Raw genomic sequence first — 22,167 nt, forward strand, 5'->3', positions numbered from 1 at the left:
GTTATGGGATTAACCTCCAAGGTTACTGCTAAAACAAAATACTACACACTCTCATAATACAGACATTCTATTACAAACCATATGCTACAGAGCTAGAAGCTAGCCAGGCATAACACCTTTTTGTTTATGCAGTCCAATTCACAAAGCAACATAAATGGAGTACTCTTATTCAAGTGGAACAAAAACTCTTTATCAATATTAACTACTCAGTTCCTAAAGGACCTAAGTAAGATAACTGGTTTGTGCGGGAAAAAAAGCCAATTCCATAAAGAAAAAGATATAAATTTTGACCTGAGCAAGTACTGTTTTTTCTTTTCTTTCACTCATCTCCTCTAATTATGTTTGTTTCATTCACCTTCCATTGTGCTGCAAGTCACTGAGGTTCTCATCCTTCTTTAATATTACAGAAAAATACACAGTCTGGAGGACTAAAATACCAGAAAGGCTGTAAAGCTGTTCTCCATGCCAAGAAAGACAAAAAAAAAAAAAAAAAAAAAAAAGCTAGAACAAGCTTAATTTGTGTTCCCTTTGTTCTTAAATGGCTACCTTTCCATAAATTTCATCCTTCTGCAATTTCAGAAGTTCCTCCCCTGCTCCATGGCAGCTGTATGGCCTGGGCGGGACAGTCAGTCATGCTGGTTTGAGATGTAAAGACATCAGTAACCCCAGTAGAGCTGCACAGAAACAGGCAAGTGGCAAAGGTGTAATACCAGCCACTGCAATCGTAAGTGCCAGTGCATTAATAGAGATGCTGTAATGTCCGTCATATATGGCTATATATTCATAAGAAAATGAGACAGAAAATACATCTCTTGGCAAATGGAATGAAATGAAGCTTACATTAGCAGATGCTCAGCAGATATCCATTGTGAATATTGACATAACTTATTTCAACACAATATTCCAATAATGAAACACCATTAAAATGCTTTCAGGAAAACCATTTTCAAGAAAAACAGCAATGGTCCTTAAGTAAACTGTCAGAAGCTATTAATTGGGTATTGCCAAATTTACGTATTTTGGAAAAGGAAGGGGCCTGGAAATATGAAAGACAGTAAACTGTTAAAAGTCCAGCGTACAGAAGAAGTGAGGTAAACAAGCAGTTACACTGTTCATGGGGAAAAGAAACTGGAAGAAGCCTAGTGCCCTTCCTACCAGGCAGATCAGCAAGCTGATCTAGCCGAAAACACATCCTCCAAAACTAGCAGCTGACTCTCACCTGGACCAGCTACCTTACATCAGCTGAGCACACACACTCACAGCAGGGTAGGTAGCAGTGTGAGAGGTGAGTGCCACAGCAGCCCACATGGCTCTCAGCTGAAACTGTACTCAAAAGCTTTTCCTTTTTTGCTTGAAGCTGAATCAATCCTAGTGCAGGCCCAGCACAGTCCCGCATTCAGCACTGCCAGTAAAACTACAAAGGTGGTGGAGCTGTACAGCACAAGGGAGAAACAGGGGAGGAAAAATTGCAAACAGAATTGCATTTGAATGCTTTCTAGGGTAAAATGTGGGCTTAACGTTTCTGAACTCAATGTACTGCCCTCAGAAGGGAAGAAAGAAAAGCTTATCTCTAGGGGTGAATTTAAGATGGCCACCACAATGTCCTGGAGTAAAGGCTGGGACGCATGCCATGCTCTCAGATAACATGGAGTAGCCTGAAAGACCTCAGAGGGATGCTGAAGGAGCTGTTTCAGAGTAGAAAGAACGTACTACCTTTGTTTTAAAAGTGAAAAATTACAACACTGGACCACACACTCAAAATCCTTAGAGCGGGAAAAAAATGTAGCGTGAACAAGAAAGTCCTTTCGCTTACAGGTATGAATCTTCTCTCTCAAAAAGGGATCAAAATCCTCTCAGCACAGAGAACATCCGTATGATCCATATTTCAGGGGACACTCATTTAAGAAGAGGAATCAACTGAGTCTTGTTAATGACATTGAAAAATGTTCAGCAGAGCCCCAGCTCTTACCACGTCTTTTCCAGTGAACTGAACGCACTGACCTTGCCTGTAATTACAGCGCAATTCCTTTCCCTGAGGAACACTGCAGCCTGCAAACATCCCTCGAGCCTGCAGCAGCTCTGTATAGTTCCTAATTATCTCCAAAATCTGTCCACAGGCTCTCTTAATACTTTCTTGTGAACATACATTAAAGTTTTGCTACATTCCCCCAAAATCCCAGTATACCCTCATATGTGACACAGACTGCAACACTGGAAATAATTTTTAAAATAAAAAAGAATAGAAAGAACAGAAAGAATAGAAATAAATAAATAGGAGTGGGAGATGAAGGAGGAAAATAGAAGCCACTAGTTTTCAGAATTCAGAAAAGCCCCATATAAAGAACTATTTCTGTTGGACAGCAAGGATATTTCAGTCAGAAATTTGATAAACAGTGGGCATCTACTGCAAAGCAGCATGGCACAGCACAGCTGCAGGACAGGACACTGCCAGATTTCACAGTCTTTGGGTTTGAGGAACAGGAACTTAGCTCCAGTCCTGCCTGTTCCTCAGACATTCTGCAGCCAAAGATTTCAGCCTGTGTTGGAGGACTTGCATCTGAAAGCATTGCTTGGAGGTCTAGGAGCAAAGGAGGGGATACTCCATACTCTCACATAAAAGACACACAGAGCTAAGGAATAGCTTCATCTCTTTCCCATACCTGTTCTCCCTTTTTTCAAGCACAGTGTTTTTCTCCTCAAGGTTCTGGAGTCTGTGTAAAGTCATCTGTGTTAAACGAATATTGTGTCACGAAGACAGATTGAAAGAGAGATTGCCTTATTGCAACCTTGAGAAGCGAGATGCTATAAAGGCCTTTCTAAAAGTTGAGAGCTTTAAATGAATGCTCTCTACAAAGCAAAGAATTGTGTATGGAAGTGAGTCATTACACTAGCAAGACTTGGAGAGCATCAGATCAGCTGTGCACATGTGCCCAGGTAAGTGAATGATGGTTTTGAGAGGACTTGTCTATATTAATATGCCAAGTGTTGACTGGTCCTCTAGAAACACAGGCAAGGAGGCCAGTAAGAAGCAAGCACTCCCTACGCACAGTAATACCATGCTGAGTATCTGCCAAAAAGGCAGAAGGGGAATGGTTTTAAACTAAAAGAAAGGACATTCAGATTAGCTATTAGAAAATTTCCATTCAGAGGTTGGTGAGGCACTGGCTGCCCAAGAGAAGCTGTGGGTACCCCATCCCTGGAGGTGTTCAAGGTCAGGTTGGATGAGGCACTCCTGGACAACTTGATCTTGTGAATGGCAGACCTGCCCATTGCAGGGGGCTGGGGCTTGGTGGGCTCTAAGGTTCCTTTCAGCCCGAGCCAGTCTGTAACTCTATAACACACACCTTTGTGAACTGAAACAGCAGCCACCTTGTGTTCAAACATTTTTTGTTTTAAAAAGAACTTTGCAATTATGATTCACTCTTCAACTGGGCTAACCCTCCTGTTACATATATAAAACATTTAGATTGATAAAACAAAAATTTCAAGCCAGGATAAGACATTACACTACACTGCAATGCAAACAATTCTATCATTCAAAATGGTACAAAAATGTGTTAGACAATCACAGACGGACAAAGACTCAGAGAGTAACATGAGTCATTCTTAAAAGGAATTCTGAATATTTCACTTAAATGCTGTAAATGTAAAAAGGACTCAAAACTTTGTTTATAAAATACATTTTTACACTTAACTCAAAATTTAATTGAGATGCTGATTCTTCCCATTCAGCTCTGTCAATCTGCAAAGAGCAATCCTTTGACAGGTACCATTTTAAATATAAAATTTATTCATTTAAAATTGTATTGATATATCCATTTCTTAACATCTCAAGACATCCATATTTTGTGTAATCTGTGTACCTGCAGTCAACAGATAACATTTGTTTCTGTTCCCAGTTTCAAAGCTATGGAAAATATCCTTCCTTGCAACAAACGCTCAGGTTTCACCAAAAAAGAAAACAAATGCTATAGATCGACTTGTTTTTTTTTTTTTTAAACATAGAAGCAATATTTCTCAGCACTTTATAGCTAGTGCTGATATTAATTTTCATTTGTTTTCCCACAGAAGTTATATAAGTGCCAACTTCTTGAGTCCAATTATTTCCCTTATTCAATCCAAAACTCTCAATACCTTCCAGTATTTTTATCTAATCTATGCTTATGAGATTTTCTGTTAACGCTCAGTTTCAGAATCCATGAGGCACGAAAATCCAAAGGGAAGACTCATCACAGCAGCTAAATCTACAGCTTCCAGATACAGAAGATAAATATACCTGAGAAGCTAATGTACTCACATACACACAAAAATAAAGCAATCCACATTACACAGGAGAAAAAGCACTGACATTCTTCCATTTGATTTTTTTCTTTCCCATTTCCAAGTTTAATCTGCTGCCTTTACCAAGGAGCACAAGGATCTTCAGATCAACATGGTGAACTTTTCAAAACTGCCAGGGAAAAGACTGACTCGACTGAAGAATGTCAGCTTCATTTTTTCTACTTCATTATGAAAACCGGAATTCAGGGAAGTAATATGATGGCATTTAGTAAATGAAGTACAACTTAGGTTTTTTTTCCTGACGAGTACAGGTCACACTCATACACAAAGGCTGGTCTTTTTCATTACTATTTTTCTTTTCTCTTTTTGAACATGACAGTAAATTCCTTAGGATTCCATCCTGGTTGCAAATTCTTGTCAAAAGCAACAATAAGGTAAAAGGAATATGAGGTCATTTCATAAATAATAAAATTTTGACCTGAAATTTTAAAGCCATTTTCCCTTCCACACCTAGAATTACTATATACTTCGACAAACTAATTTTAGTACAACAGCTTTCCCATTTAGTAAATACTTCACAAAGTAGCTCTACATCTGTATAAAACATAGAACTTAATACACTCATTTTTTCTGTATGTCCATAATAAAATGGAAAAACAGAACAACCCAAGAAAAAGAACTACTAACACAAACTACTACCCTGACTGCTCCCTCTGTAAAATGCCACATCTATATAGTGGGTTTCTCTTCTATACATCAGCAAGTCTACTTGCAAGCAGCCAGGGAAAATGCTGCTGCTTTCTCTGGTAAGCAGCTTGGCAAAGTAACATCTTAATCTCACGGTGTCAGTGATCCCCTTGAGCTCACAAAGTCTATTAAAACAAATTACAGGAAAACATCTTCAGGAGTTCAACTCTATAGCTTAAGAGGATTCGTATATCCTAGTTTCTTCTGAGATTCAGGGAACATAAGATGGTATACCATTTCAGTATCTAATGCTGTTATGAAACCCTCATAATTTCTCCATTGACTACTATTTACAGACCGTAGAATAACAGAAGATTACTTGGAGAAAACTACATGCTTCCTTGTTAACAAAACTAACTAGACTGCACCGATATCAACACTTCAGCTGTATCTGTATCAAACAGCCATGAGCTGCGGTACACTGATGCACAAAACAAAAATGGTATCAACAAAAAATATAAAATATTCAGTATTTCATAGAGAAGATACAAAGTTTATGAAATTAGATAACTCAAGAATGACATTTCAAGAAAATTCCACTCCAGCAACAAAAAACGACATTGTCTTTCACTCACTGTTCTACCAAATGACAGCAGGAAACATAGCTGATGAACAGAAATTACCACATAGGAATACAAAAATTCTCTTCCTAACAATTAAAAGAATGAAAAACCTAAATTAAATATGGGATAAAACTAGTTATGCAGTGATTCTAAAACCTCAAATGCTACACTGGATCATTAACCTATCAAGCCTACAATATGAACAGCAAAATAAAGCCAGACACCACAAGATCACAGACTGACATCCCAGAGCAATGCAGGGATCCAATTACCAGCAGCATCTCCTGCCAGGCAGCCAGGCTCCCGTGGGGACAGGCAGCACATAGTAGGATGTTCTACACTAAAGCACCATTTGCTTCTTACACAGAGCCATGCAGATGTCACAGGATTATTGCCACTCAGTGTTCCCACATTTATATTTATCAAAACTTTAAGGCAGAGCATCGCGCAGCACTTACAGCTTTGTGACTCTCCCCCATGCAGTGTATCCTGCAACTATAAGATGTTGCTCTCCTTGAAATGGTCAAAAGCCGAGAACAGGGCTGACAGCGAATGTCCTTTATTACTGCTCCTCAAAACTGGGCCCAAATTGGCCAGTTCTCTAACAAACTAGAAAGCAAACTCCAGCTCTATTTTCTGTGAGCCCACATGCCACTGCAAATAACATTGAGGTCCACACAGGTCAGTTCTGTTCGACAATTATTATTGTTTGATTTGCTCTAAAGCGCAGCTAGAAATAACTGAAGCTTTATCAATTTTCAAAGGAAGCTTCTATAACTACATTGGTATGCCCTATGGGAACACGACTCTGTTTCTCATAGCAACCTTCAATGATTTAAGCAGCGAGCCCTGCTCTTCCCACAGCATCATTAATACTCAGAGAGCTTCATCATTCTTCACCAACAGAAGAAAAGCGTTCTTAGTAAAACACTGCTTTGCCTCGATGTCAGAGATCTAGGACATTTTGCTCTGAGAGCAAATAAGGCCTTGCCATTACCTTTAATTATGATTTTTCACAGCACTTCACAACAAAGTGACACTATCTTGGGGTTTTCTTCTTTTTTTTTTCTGTTAATTCTTATTCTATTGCTCACTTTAATTACGCTCAATAGATTCCATTTTTTACACTCTCTCCTAAACGCACATCAAATTCCATAACATTTTCAAGAAGCATTTTATTTAAATTTGGCAGTGACAGCTACTGTTTCATATCTATGAGGATCCACCTGTTTACAGATACTAAAGCTCTCTATCCTTAAGTGACCTCACAGTTGGCACAGGACACTGTTATCAATAGCAATTTAATGCCTTCATAATACCTATCTTTTAAAAGATAAAGTTTTATGGCAAAAGTAGGACAGTTAGCATACAGCAAGGCAGGATTGTTTCTATAATGCAGAATGGTACTTAGCCTTGAAGGCAGGTATGCATTATTAAAAATTTTAGCAGCTTTCCATAGGTGAGTATGACTCCTGTTTTATCAGATGAGGAAACTAAAGACACAGGCCTACAAGGAAAGTAAAATGTTCAAAGAAGTCAATGCCTCAGAAAGGCTTCTTAATCTCAAACACCTCAATGACCTATTCCTGTTTCCTAGGTCCAGCCAACCTTGGTCCCTCTGTTCATTGCCTGGTGCCTGTCTGACTTCTCCTTGGCAGACTCTGCTTCCTAAACCAACAGAAAATAAACACTGAAACAAACAACAAAAAAAGCAAGGAGTATTCTTCTGAGCTGAAGCATCTCACTGAAAGGTCAAATGAGTGTCAGAGCTGAGGCAAAGCAGCAGGCAGGACCCACAAGTGCAGACTAAGAATCAGTAAGATGTTAGACCTGTTCAGCTGGGCCATGGACCTTCCCCAGGAACACAGATGGAGAATCTTCTCCAATACTGAAGGGGAAGACAGCATCAGAATTAGTAACAGGAACATACCATTACAGACATCCAGTCTGTAAACTGTGATCCTATCATTAATTTATCTGATAGTTTCCTGTCTGTGTCCATCTTGCTTCAAAACCTATCTATCCGTTTTTTGGATTCACAGGAAATGCCATAACCAACATTCTGCTTTTTGTTCTCATATTTAAAAATAACCATTAACATTTGGTGAAACACATCATGTGTCAAAATACTTCTCCCGCAGCTCACTGCAGGAAGACAGGCACACAGGCTGTGTTAATTCAAAATGATTTACAGTAACCAAGTGTGGTTATTATCTCCATCATCAAGCAAGGAAATTTGATTTCGATATATAATTTTGATCCTGCATTTCTACTCCTGGTGTGACAGAGTCTACTACTAGGCAGTAACCTTAAACTGATGTTGATTTACAAGTAAATCTAGCAACCTCATATTTGATACTTTTTTCTTTTTTTCTTTTTTTTTTTTTTTTTTTACAAACTCTAATGCCATAATGCATTCACATTTAAGTAATCACATAACTTAAAACATGCATTTATCCAGATTATTTTCATACCTGATTTTAGAGAACAGTAAACAGCCTCCTTCCTATTTTCTGAACTGCTGTCTAGGTACCACTGGCACACACAGCATGCATTCCTGGCATGGAAGCTTCAGCATTACAAGAGACAGCCTAGAAAAAGAAGGTGCCACTGCCACCAGTCAAATCCAATGTCACTGTGGTTGCCAGGGATAGGAGGAAAAAAAAAAATTGTTGCAATACTGTGAAGTATTACATTTGAGGATTATCTTCCAAACTCGCAAGTGTGTCAAGCTGGTTTCAAAGGAAACTGTAATTTCATTTACATAAATCCAAATTATACAAGATCTGGACAATACTTAGACAACATAAATTATAAAACTACAATAGACATTTTGGATACACATGCTTCTATTATGTTCTGCATTAAAAACTACATTTGTTTTTGTTTTCTCCTGTTAACAAAAGAAGTATTATCTTTAGCTCATGAGCCGAGCTGATGGTCTTTGGACATCACATCCTTAAGAGAACTTGTTGATCTCAACAGCACACTTAATCTCCTTCATTTTGCAAGAGGAAAACAAGCTTTTTCATAGTTTCTTATTTTGAAGGGAAAAAAAAATGACAAACTAAACTAAAACAGAATTTACTAAAACAGAATTTTCTGTCTGTGCCTTCTGAAGAAAATCTGTTGCAAAGTGAGCTGCCCCTTCAAGCAAACTGAATTCAAATATTTACCAAGCAATTTCTCTCATTTTGGTCATCGGAGATACTAAAATTTTCAACCAAAAGTATTTAAGAGATAGTCATCATACTTACTAGCAAAGTTATTTTAATTATATTTGATGAGTTATGCTGAAGGCGAAATTTACTATAACGTTTAGACTAAAAGTAGCATACCTTATATCCCTTCTTAGCTACACTGTAAATACGCTAACACACTCCAATTAAAAAAAAATAAATAAATAAAGGGAAAAGTTTTGCCTGTGAAAGCCTCCTCCTCCATTCAGAACTTGAGTCTTTGTTGTCATCACAAAACAAAAAGGTCCCAAACCTCAGTTTAAAAGCAGGGAAAGAAGGTACGGCTGAGCTAAAAAGTCAAACTATCAAGGGAACTGCACGAGACAAGCACACATTCTCTCCCCTTGAAATCAGCAGTGGAGCAGTTACAGTCTCCACCACTTACAGGAGGGGAAATATCAGGCTGTTACAGCCAGACTTCAACACGATTTGTCTGCTAAAGCCTTTTGAACACACTAGTTTTACGCTCTTTGGGTTTTTGTGTTTTTGTTTGGGTTTTGTTTTTTCTAAAAAAGGGAAGAATAGATTCTTCAGACCTCAAATGTCAACATACACAAGATTTCAGACAGATGAACGTGGCATCAACACGTCAGATTCATAATACACAGACCATGTTGAAATTAGAATTTCTGCTTCCTCCTCAGCCCCAAATTAAAGCAATATACTTACATAGCCAAAAGAAAAAAAAAAAACAACTATTATTTGTGGAGCTCTGCAGTGTCATGTGGCAACAGTAAGGTCAGCCTTTAGAAGTTGGCTCCAACCTGAGCAGTGACTAATCCGCTCCCTTCCCGCTGAGGACAGCAGGTCACGACAAACATCGCTCCTGTAGGGCAGCTAATGATGAGCCAGAGGGAACCCTCTGACAGGAAAGCAAAGGCACAAGGAGCTAGTTTCCTTCTGGGGCAATGAATTAAGGTCATACAGAGAATGAGCCTGTTGTAAGTTCACAGGGTGAAGAGAATAACACTTGAGATTTATGCCATTTCATTTTGAAGCCAATGTTAAAGCTCTGAATCAGACTTTAGGCATGGTATCACTTTTCTATGCTGAGTAAACATGACAAGAGCACATACTACACTGTCATCTGCCACCGAATAAAAGGGATGATGCGTTAGCTTAATGGGGATGCAGGGTGGGGAAGAATCAGGGCCCTTCATCCTAGCAATACCATCTGTGAGACACCTGCATGCTCGAAGAAGTAAAAACAAAATTGAAACGATTGAAGCAATTTATTAGCCTGCCAATGAAACAATAAATCATCTGACATCAGAAATGACACGTTTATAAAATCCACAAGATAATCCTGTCTCAATAAACGAGGCATTCTTCGTACAGCGAGGTGGGAACGTGTACTAGGAAAACAACGTACAATCAACAATTAAGCAAAACACAGAAAATACTGGTGAAAAAAAAATAAGATGGCAGTGATTCCTTTTGCATTATTCCAATAAAAACCCAACTGATAAAAGTAAACATGTTTGCTTTCAAAAGTGAATATAAATTGCTAACACCTGAGAGATTGTTACCCTCATGCTAGGTTCTTTCCAGACATTTTTGGCTATTACTGTAATTATATACCAGAGCTGGGGCCAGGGAAACAGGACAGAACAGAAGTAACTCTTTTCAAACAGCACATCTCTCCTAGTGCAAAAACTGTGTAACACATATGTTTCCAGCAGTGGAAAGTAGGAAGTGACCTTTAAAGCTGATCAAGGTACAGGTCCAGCAAAATATGCTTCCACATACCCAAGTTATGAACACACTCGGATGCTCTGCTGATTTTGCTCATAACCTCAAAGAGCCAGGGCATTTAATGGAAGGATGACTGTGTACTACATGACATAAAATGAATTTCCATGAGACTAAGAATCTAATAAGCCACTGATAATAAACATTTCTTTTCTAGCTGAGAAAGAAATCTGTTTTGTTGCAGCATCTTCAGTCTTTACACTGCCATCACATTAGGAAAGAGGCAACTGTCCCAAGGCAGATTTAGACTTACCACCAGCATGACAGAATGTCTTGTTTATAATTAAACTCATCAGTAAGGATTTCAGAATTTAGAGTACAAAAATCAAACAGAATAAACAAATTAAGAAAATCTAAGCTTTTGCCCATTTTGTTTGTAAATATCAGAACAAATATGCAAAAGACACTCCATGCAAATAGATGCTAGGACAAATAGCTCCAAGTTTGAAGTGTCTTGTTTCTTAAGTCTTTGATCCTCCAAGCAATACAGAACATGGGATATTTCTTTATTATCTCTGAAAAACTTCATATAAGAAGGGACATAGAGGCCTTCAGAGCAGCACGTATGTATGGATCTTGTCTCAACATGTTTTCGTCTGTGCAGTGTTCTGACTAAGTCAACACTAGAGTTCCAGGCCTGAAATTTTCCAAAACACACAACAAAAGGTCTTTGGCTGTCAGTTCACAACAAGAGTGCTGCAAAATACACTAGATATCCTAGTGCTGCCAAATAAGCTGCACACTTCTGAGAGTTCTATTTTGTATGGAAACCAGCATCTCCCATAACTTTTATCGCTCCTCCTTGTTACCACTTAGTCATACTGTAAAACAGACAACTTTGAAAAATTCTGCTAGAAAAGCTTGAAAGTGATGGCCAGAGTGCTAGGGTACAGGCCACCTGAGAAACATCACAGCACAGGTAGCAAAAGCCTTCAGCAGTATCACTCAGAGGAACAATGCACAGTATCAATAGCAGAGCCACAGGAGCTTATCCTGAAATAAAGTCTCAAAAGCACAGAGGGACAAAAGAAGAGACGGGACAGTGGTGTATCATCTTTTGACAAATGTAAACCCCTAAGAGAGCCCTGAATTTACTCAGGTGCTCAAAGATGGCAAATAAGCCTCTGAAGAGAGAATAAGCCTCTCCAAAAATAGAAAAGATCAAGAGAGGTAAACAAGATACCTTGCAAAGAAGGCAAGTAGCTCTAGGCAAGACACCTGGAAAGCTTTGCACCACAACTTGAGAAACCAGCCAAGGAAAATTAGCATGAAAGAATGTGATTTTGTTTTCCCCATTTCTGAATAAACATCTGCACCAAAACACTGATAAATCTCAAAAGGACAAGCAAGGACCTTTTGGACTTTTCTCATTGCTTTCTTTGACATGGGGAATTTTATCTTTGCCTTGTTGCCTTGAACTACAACCCTATTTGATGAGTCTTTACCTGAACCTGAAATGTGAGAACAGACCTACAATCAGTTGACTACATGAGAGAACTGGGATCACATCTGTATCATGATTTTAAGTCTAATCCCATAATTACTGTCTCTGAGGGGTGGGAAATAAAAAGCAACAAAAATACCAAGACTGTTTCAACCAGTACACAACTCCTTCACATAAAACACAGGCAGCTCCACGAGGAAGTTGAGACTAAATAACCTTAGTGCTTGATTCTGGTCTTAACCAAAGTATGAAATGGATAAAATGTATTTTTCATATCACATACTAGCTTGTTCAAATATAAATCTGAGGCATAATAGCTGAGTAAATATTAAATAAAGTTATTACAGGAATTAAGAGTCTGTTCTCTAAAAAGGAAATCCAAACATCGGACAAGATTTTTTCAAGCAACAATAACCCTGCTTTATTCATTGTTTCAGTAAACACAGACATACAGCATTGTATAAAATGAAAACACTCCCTACACACAAATCTGAGGGGAAAAAACATCTCTATAGATAAATAGTCAATGGAAGTGTTTTCTATTATAAAAGAAGCAGAAATGCGCTCAGCTGCCCAATCAACTCTTCCATCACAAATGCACCCTTGCCAACAAATGATCAATACAGGCTCTTCATTGCTGACACCCAAACTCCCAATATACCACATTTTGATTCAGTGATACTCTGAACTCTTTCCTGGATCTCCTACAAACAGGTGGAGGAATCATTCGGACACAGCAGTGCTTTAGTGGAGACATCTGACTACGTGCCTCACATACAGGGACCTCATCCAGGCACACATTTTCTGCCAGTCTTTTCAAAGTATTGCTACTTCAGCAGCACTGCTGACAGCTTACAGACATTAAGAGATACCCCCCAAAATAAACAAGAATAATCAAGAAGCAGGTGAGTTGCACTGCACTACTTTTGGTTCACTCTCCCTTATTTTGGCCCTGTCTCCTCTTCTGCATTTTTTATTTTAACCTTTACACAACCCACTCATCCTCTGTTAAGTGAATGTTTGACTTGTATCCAACTACATGATGATGTCATTTAACACGACCTTGAGTCCTCAATTTTCTATCCAGTATCCTGAAAGCACTTCGCTAGTCTAAATGCTCCTAAGGAGGAGTAGGAAAATAGCATTATTCCCATTATACCACTGAGTAAAAGACAATTAAGCACCTGAAGGCAATATAGAAGCTCATGACAGAAGCAGGAGGAGAGTAGGAGTTCTGACTCTCAATCTGCTGCTGCAGCCATCAGCAAACGCACAACAGAAGTAAAACCCAAATGTAACCATCAACCTTAAGACTAACACAGGTTCATAAAAGAAAAAAAAAATAGCAATCACCAGAATACTAATCTACATGGGACGGCAGTTGCTTTTTAATATGTTACATTTATGTGGCAGTAATCTCCTACAGGCTGCTTTGCCTTCCCAATCACAAAGACTCTGCTACAGCAAAGACCAGACAAGCAGAGGCAGTGCTTTGAACACACACCAGGAATTACTGGAATACCTGAAGTTATCTGGCAGATAAGTGGGACTTTCCCTACACAACTGATTCTGAAATTTGATCCACAGGACACACACACTTATTTATTAGGAAGGTCTGGATAAGATCCCAGAAGTCATTAGGATGCCTCAAATGAATGTAAAAGACTATTAAAATTAAGTGAAAACAGAACAGAACCCTTTTCTAAAAATAGATCTCACTCTGCAGCCAAATGTGTGTGCGTGCAATTGCTGATTTATTTCTAACTTGGAACAACTTCCCAGCTAGATTTTCAGATCAGCTAACGTAACGAGATGCTCTGAAACAAAACAATGAAAGGCATTCCAAAATGTCACTTGGGGCAATCAAAAGAGAGAAGGAACTGAGCATTACCAGTATTTAAACGTCTTTCACTGAATGCTTTCACACTAGTCCTGCCAGCGAAAAACGCAGTAACACAAACGTCTTAAAAATATTCCAGAGAAAGAAAACTTATTTCAAAAGCTTGGGTAAGTGTTAGGCTCAGAAAGCAATTAAATCTTAGTCTACATACCAACGCATGAAAGAAGTAAACATAAGTGAAAACAGTCATTTCCATGCTGGTATGGACACTGAGTCATCAGGTGACATTTGTCCATGTGATAATGCAGCTGGATGCAAATCAATACAATCTAAACTCTGACGACACATCTGTTTCATTACACCTTTCTTTGCCAAAACTGGGCTACTAGGAGATTATCTACTCCTGGAGACACACTATAAAAACTATGTTACTACCGCCCATGCAGAGACCCCACTATTATTTAAGGAGAGTTTTCATTCTCTGTCAAACATGAAGAGAACTGATACGTCCACCAATAACAATTTGCAGGTTTCACTCACCCTTGGACAAGGAGGGAGAACACAAATTCAAATGCAAACCAGAGAACAAAGTTTCAATGAGTGATGCTATTTTAAAACCGGTAAGAGCTTGTGCTGTCACCACAGCTCTAGACAATCAAATCACAAATATTTTCTCTCCAAACCAACAAGAAGTTTCCTCACACCAGAAGTATTTAAACCAAATTCCAAAGGGGAAAGGGGATGAATGAATTAAGTAAACTACCCAACCTTTAGAATAACCTCCCTTTGACAGTGACTAAAGACTTTACTTTCATGTCCAGTGAAAACAGAACACTATCTTCTATAAAATCTTTAAGCATTACTGGTCACTTTTAGCCCAAAACAACTGCTATTCTGGCCATCTGTTCTCTGTATTAATAATAACTATTGCAGAATCCTCCAACAGAACTAAAAACAAAGCTGTATTATGAGAATATCCAGTATAATTTTCTTCATCACCACCCATGCTACAACGGCAGCTCATTTATCTCCTTTGAAGAAAGAGCAATTTCCAAGCCAACTGCTTTATTAATAAAAATAAGTACTTAGCCTTTTGAGAACGTAAAAGGGGGACTAATATTGCCTCCTAGCACTAGTACTGAGCTCAAATTGTATTGCTTCATACAGTGCACTTTCCTCAGTCTTACCACAGCTCCAGCAAAGACGTCCAAATGCAAAAATCCTCTCTGCAACACTGGGAAATTATGTACACTGGATCAAACGTGTTCCATTGTTATTCTACTGCTCTAAAGAAAAATGGCTTCTCAGCAGGTTGGTGAAATCTGGAAAGAATCCACCTCTGAAAAGTCTGTAGTTCATAGAAAGAAAACATAATCACTTAATCCTATTCTTTGTATTCGCTTTTAATAGAATCTATTGCTGCACAGAAGTTGGTTTGGTTGGGTTTTTTTTTCAGTAAAACAGACTAATTCTTGCCTACTATCATAATGGGGCTTGCTATAGCTAACTTTAAAAAAAAAATCCTCTTTTTTTTAAAAAAAAAAAATCCTCTTTTTTTTTAAAAAAAAAAAATCCACTTTGAAAAAGCTACAAATGGTTCCAAATCTCATACCAGTAACACGAGGTTGTTTAATTTTATCTCTTGACCATTCATTCAAGACAGCAGATTTTCACTGCTTAGCTTCCCATATCATTATAAAACTCAAATGTGTTTATTTAAATCTCACTCCTAGAATTCAACCACCTTTACTGTTTTGTCTAATCAATTTTGTAAAGTTACCAGACAATGGGAGCTGCATCCCATTTTCTGTTCTGACAAATAAAAAAAATATAAACCCATGGAATACATGCCCATGAAAGATCTTTGCCTTAAGCATCAACAAAAACATCTTTAAAGATCTGTAGCAAACATTAGCACTGAAAAGGAGGAAGGAGCAATCCAAGCCTGAAATAAGTCCACATCAAAGTGGGAAGGTCCCAGGAATGCAGCAGAGCCATTAAACCCATCTCATTTATAATACTGGTTCTTAACAGACGAAGTAAAAATTCAAGAAGTAGGGGCTGCAGGAGAAAGCCATTTCATTACATACTGTTCTGTTTCTAACTATTCAGGAATGTCTTACAACATTTTGTAGATAACTGTGTGACAGATATAGGTGTAATACCTGCCCTCTGCTACACCACTATGGAAATTGCACACCAAGAACTGAATCAAAACTTTCTCCATTCTTTCACGCGTTCATAAATTCAGCCATTACCTTTCAGAGGCTCACAACCTTTCTGCAGATCCAATTCATACAGATATCAACTCCGGGGTCTTTACAAAAAGATACATTTCTAAGTGCAAAGCTGTCTGTGAAATGGAACCAGAGAACTGCTGAAGAGTAATGCAAGGTACAAGCAAACAGGACATTACTAAAAGTGAGAAGATACAAGAGTTGCTTCCCAGTAAGTAAGACAGAGTTTGCACATGTCTGACAATCCAGATGTACACATAAAGCAGTCAACCTCATCCATACAAGTTTGATATCAAATTTTACAAATTAAAAATATCAAGCATTTGCACTGTGCAAAATGGAGTGGAGGATCATAGCTTTTAACCTGGCAACAGTGGAACAGCACTGAGGGCTGGAATTCAATGATGTATTAAGCCCATTCTGACCCAAGCCAGTCTGTGATTCTAACTAGAAATGAACACCTCCGTTTCTATCATTCTTGCACCACTAGATGTTGCAGATATTAACATCTCTGAGGGTTCAAAAAGAGACTGCACAAATTCACCACAGCTATTAAAAACCAAACGATTCAATACCAAATTGTCTGTTTACAGGTCTCTAAACTGCACCCTGCTAGAAGCTGGTGAAGCTTCCTTCAGACAATCCAGCTATCTACACGCCCTAGGCACCTGCTATCACTCACCATCAAAACAAGATACTCATATGGAAAACACCTCTGGTACGAACTCATTCTTGGTCTGCATTTCTTTGCACGGGGAAAATGAAGGTAAAATATCTAAAGCTGGTTCAACACCTACACTGCTCAGTTCCCTCATTTTAAAGCACTATGTAGGGCACTTGTATGGCAGCCAAGATATTTATATAGCAACAGTTCTTAATATACTTGCATCACTCACGAGAGCTGGGGAAAGCACCACAAATAGATAACTCTTCCTCCTTCTCCCTTAGCTGAATTCACTCCCCCCTTGAGTTTTACTTAACACTTAAAATAGCTTTCCGAGTAACATCTGTGATATTTTTAATACAATGTTAACTATTATCCACAGCCTGTTATCTACAAGAGAGGATTTGTGTTAGTCTCCCTTCCATGTACTTTAGCCAGGTATTAGACAGGTAGACCTTTGGGGCTACGCTCTATTTTTTAGTTATTTCTGACTAACAGGATTTCCTAGAAGTCACTCCACCATTCTGATGGAGCAGAGCTGCATTCTCTATGAAGCACAGCCAGCAGCACTTAGCTGCAAAACAGAATGAGGCTCCCACTGCACTGGGTGCTGCACCAACACAGAACAAAAAGGAGCACATGCTGCTCTTGCACCCTCCCCTCTCAATGTAAGAACACCACAAGTCAATATCTTTCTCCAACTAAGGAACCCGTGTGGAATATGATCCACTGCTGGCACAGCCATCAGCCCACCTTTGCTTTTCATTATGGCTTTATTTCTGCTCATTTCCAAAAACACTGCTCTACAACAATGATCTTAACACATGTGCAGAATCATAGAACAGCCTGGGTTGAAAAGGACCACAGTGATCATCTAGTTTCAATCCCCCTGCTCTGTGCAGGGTCACCAACCACCAGACCAGGCTGCCCAGAGCCACATCCAGCCTGGCCTTGAATGCCTCCAAGGATGGGGCATCCGCAACTTCCTTGGGCAACATGTTCCAGTGTGCCACCACCCTCTGTATGAAAAATACTGCTTTTATTTCATCCTGTATCCAACATCGGAATCCTTCCTACGTTTTTCATCTGATTAAGTGGTGCCAGGTAGCACCAGTAAAGTATATGCAGTAATTTTCTTCAAATGGCTGTATGAATAGATATGGGTTTGGCCTCCTCCCGAATTTTACTTAGCAATTATTACTCAAACTAATGAAACAAGAGGTGTTTGAAGATTTATTCAGAAATCAGTTTAGCTGACAAGATATTCGCTTCAGCAAACATTTAATGAGAAGAATGTCTTCACAAGAGAGGAATTTATTCTATACAAAGCAAAAGAATAACTGGTACTAGTACTGAAAAATGCCGGATTTCTTACATTCTAATGGGCAAATTAATCTTCAAACACATGTTTTGCAAAGAGAATTCTGCACTAGACAAAGGCGTCAGTGATGACTTAAACCCAGGAAACTAGGAAAGCATATATGACTCCTAGCAGGGTGGAGTCTGCTGGCCCTGAAACTATGCATGGGCAACAATCAAATGAGCCAGGATCTCCATGCCATGCAAAGGGCCCAGATTTCCAGTGGGAGGCTCTCCAGAACAGCTGTGATAGATTCTAACTATCAAGGATTTGATGTGCAGCTGAGGAGTACTAAGGTTTTCCATAGTATATGCACAAAGCAAAAACTATCAGAGACCATTTAAAAAGTTAAACTTTTAAGTACTGTAAAAGTAGGTAAACAAGGACATTAATTAAAAATAACACAAAACAGACAATAGCAGATGAAATAAACAAGGATGAAAGCAATAGCCATGTCAACCCTCCAAGCCCCCAAAAACTAGAGGTGCTGAGCCACAAAATAATGACCACACAAATAGGCAAAAAATTCTCCTCCATGAAACTGAACCCCTTGAATCTTTTTCCAAAACAATCTGAATCTACACAGATCTAACAAGTCTAGATCCTGTTGTGCCTACAGGCAGGCCCTGTTCTGAAACTGAATCAACTGAAATCGCTGATTTCAGTGCTTGCTGCCTGCAAGCATTTCACTACCATAGGGAAGCCCTACTATCTCCCTAATGAAGGCAATATGTATGTTATGTAAAGACATAAGCACACTTCTGGACAGTATCACACACAAGGAGTTTCCATGCAAATAAAACTGTAACACCGCTGTTATAAAATCTTTTGTATTTACTAGCAAGTATTGTTATCCTTAAATGTTTCCATTGTTTCCAACTAGAAAACAGAAAACAATTTCTTTGTGCTATTTTGGAAGATATCAACACAGTATAAGAGATCTCAAGTCCTAAACTAGATTGCTTATTAAAATGCACCAATAATAAAATTGGTGATAATCTGCACACCAAAATTGGTAGAGACAGCTGAGTGGGAAAAAAAATACACTATTTTAGAGGGTGCACCTCACATCTACTGTACCAGAAGTTTGTTCTGCTTCCAGAAGCATTACAAAAAAATGGGATGCTTAACGAGAAGAAACAGTTCCAGTCAATAGCAACAAAAGCAAGATTCCAAATCACTACCTCTCACGTAGCTTCTGCAGGCTGAAGAGGAAGAAAGCCAAGAAGATGGAATGGTTCTGGCAATACAAGTAACTCATTCAAAACTCCCCCCACTTGTAATAGATATCAAAAGACATCTGTACAAACACACTCCGCAACCAAGCTCCTTGGTAACTGGAGGTATGCACAGCGATTACTTGGAGCCCCGTAAGAGTAACCTGACCTGAATCATTCTCTAACTCATACATGAATTTGGTTAAGCTTTCTGCAGGGTCTCTTCTGATACGAAGCAGAGAAGCCTGTTCTACCTAACAACAAGCAAGCTTAGCTCCCAGCCAAAACATGGGAGGAACTGTACAACATGACCTCGGGCACCACTAAACAAAATAAAAGCGCTACAACAAAAAACTGTTCAAATGTGAACTTGTGGGGTCTTACCATAAGGAGATGAGGTTTTTTAATCACTACATGATTTTTTAACCTCTTACAGAGTTTCTTAGAGCAACTTCGAGCCACTCACAGTTGGATGATGATATCTTCATGAGCGCTAGGTGTGACCGTCGAATAAGAAAATCATGATTACATTGAATTCTTTTGCGAGTGCTTTGAAACCAACTAACGAAAAGTACTGTTAAAAGCTATACATTCTAACTAAGCTTAATAATAACATGAAGCATGTACTAATTTTCTTCCTGGATGTTAATTATAAACAAAACAAATTTTATTTGGCAGTTCAGCAGAAGCAATCATTTATGTGATAAAAGGATTCGGGGAGCTTATGGAAGTTACACCACAGCACTTTGCTTGGTGTAAGCTTACAACAGAACCATCTGAATCTATTCAGCAACTTACTGAAAAAAATACAGTGAATGAACTGCCCATCAGGAACTCAGTATAGCTCCCAAAGCGAATAGGCAATTTCGGAATAGTGAAATATGAGAAGGGCTTTGGAATAAACACTTGTTGAGTAGGTGAGAACAAATTCCACAGGCTGCCACTCAAAATAGTGATGTATTGTACAAAACAACCCACTTTCTATAGAAGTCATTCACAACAGCAATAGCTGGCAGTCTTCTGGGCTGTTTGTGATTTTCAAAGCATCTACCTACACACAGACCACAGCCTACTGCTTTGTTTCAGCCCCATAGAAATTGATAACTACCTTTTTATAAAATACCACTGGGGGCAGTGCAAGACAGACAATTTTTGGAAATAGTTCCATCTCACTTGGCTCCAATCACCAATAAAAAATCGAGGCCCACTTGTCCACATTTCCCTTCCAAGAGCTCTTGGGTTAGGGACTGCTGGCATGAAGCTGTTTCTCAATCAGGATTGCAAGATGGAGTTGAGAGCAACCCCTGGGATCACCATCATGTTTGCTATTGCAGAAAAATCTGTGATGGTGCGATCGAAGCAGTGTAACCAGGAACCGTGATGTAAAGAGAAGTCTGTTCTGTGAAAAGCCTTTTTTTTTTTTTTTTTTTTTTTTTTTTTAAGTGAGAACTGAGTAAGCTTTCAATAGAAACAGTTAAACATTTGTGGCTCACATTCACATCGTCATCTTCAAGGGTGCCAGTACCGTACGATGGCAAAGCACTCGCTTTCCGAGCGAGCGCTTGGTATTCTGCATTTCATTAGTCAGATAGTTTAGGGCTTCAGACTTACACTTCACAAATCATTTTCAAAGACAGCCATTAAGCAACAACTGCGCTGTTTGCAGCTGCCGTGCGGAACGCAGCAGCAGCAGCACGTACCTCTTACCTAACCTAGCTACAGCACGGCGCGCCGCTCACCCACCACCAACACCGGGACAGGCGCTCTCAGCCCGGCAAAATGAAGTCACCGACGAAAACGACGCGGTTGCAATCCCATCTTTTAAAGAAGCAAAGAAAGATCTTCTCTACGGAGGCCTTTGTTTGGTCCTTCCCCGAGATATCGCGGGGCTCCGAGCACCCGAACGTACCGATAACCCGGGCGGCCCTTCACCCCGTGTTCCCCCGGGACACCCGGGCACGCTCCCCGAACCGCCGCTGCGAGAAGCGGGCACCCAGCGGCACTCGGAGCCGCCGGCCGGTTCCATTCTACGCTGTACGACGCGGCCCCGGGAGCGACCACGGCCGGGCGGACCCCGGCGCTTCCCCGGAGCTCCGCGAGAGCCCCGCACGGAGGGACGGGGAGCGAGCGGGGCCGAAGCGGCGCCGACGGCATCGCACCCCGAGAGCCGTGCAGCCGGCCCGGCCCGAAGGAGTCCGCCCGCTCCGCACCGCCCGCGTCGGGCGCAGCCGGCACCAGAGAAAAGCGTGGGCTTCTCGGCCGGCCCCAGGCTAATCGGAGCCCATCGCCAGGGACGGCGACCCCCGCCCCGAGCGGGCTGCCCGCCCGCCGGAACAAAAGGACGACGGCCGCGGAGCTGCCCACCCACCCACTCCCGCTTCGCACTCACCTCAGCGAAGCGGGCGGCGGCCGCTCGCAGCCCCGCGCTCCAGCCCCGCGCCCGCCCCGGCCCCGCGCCGCCTCCCCCCGCGCCCTCCCTCCCGTCTCCGTCTCTCACCGCTACCGGATCGGCGGCGGCGGCTGGGCCCGACTCCCCGCCACGTGACCCCACCGCCACGTGACCCCGCCGCTTCCCCGCGCCGGCCCCGCCCCCGCCGTGCGGCGCCGCGGGCCCAGGGCCGTCCCCCCCCAGAGGCTCTCCTCACGGACGCGGGGCGGCGGGGCGGCGGGGCGGCGAGGCGGGGCTGACGTTGCGTGGTTAGCGGGAGCTCTTCTTCGGGGCAGGCTTTGAGGGGCCGAACCCGCTATCGCTGAATTCTTCTCTCGTCTCCTGGGTTCAGCTCGAGCCATCTGCGCCCGAGGGAGCAACAGCAAGCTCAAACG

The 22,167-nt window shown here is 40.6% G+C and overlaps 1 protein-coding gene across 4 annotated transcripts in view; it reads right to left on the reverse strand.

Annotated features, from left to right (window-relative positions):
* TULP4 (TUB like protein 4) overlaps positions 1–21,894 on the reverse strand; it is a 141,218-nt gene extending 119,324 nt beyond the window's left edge. The window contains exon 1 of one of the 4 annotated variants that reach the window (XM_042817228.1): positions 21,842–21,894. The gene's annotated coding sequence lies outside the window, so the exon portion shown is untranslated. Of the gene's footprint in view, positions 1–21,051; positions 21,227–21,733; positions 21,788–21,841 lie in introns of those variants that run through there. The other 3 variants (XM_042817247.1, XM_042817256.1, XM_042817236.1) reach the window with 3 other exon arrangements.
* Positions 21,895–22,167: the final 273 nt, after the last annotated feature.

The sequence above is a fragment of the Centrocercus urophasianus genome, unplaced genomic scaffold, assembly GCF_019232065.1.
Source record: "Centrocercus urophasianus isolate 14NV4802_14NV808 unplaced genomic scaffold, USGS_Curo_1.0 seq_10, whole genome shotgun sequence".
In the NCBI taxonomy this organism is placed as follows: Eukaryota; Metazoa; Chordata; class Aves; order Galliformes; family Phasianidae; genus Centrocercus; species Centrocercus urophasianus.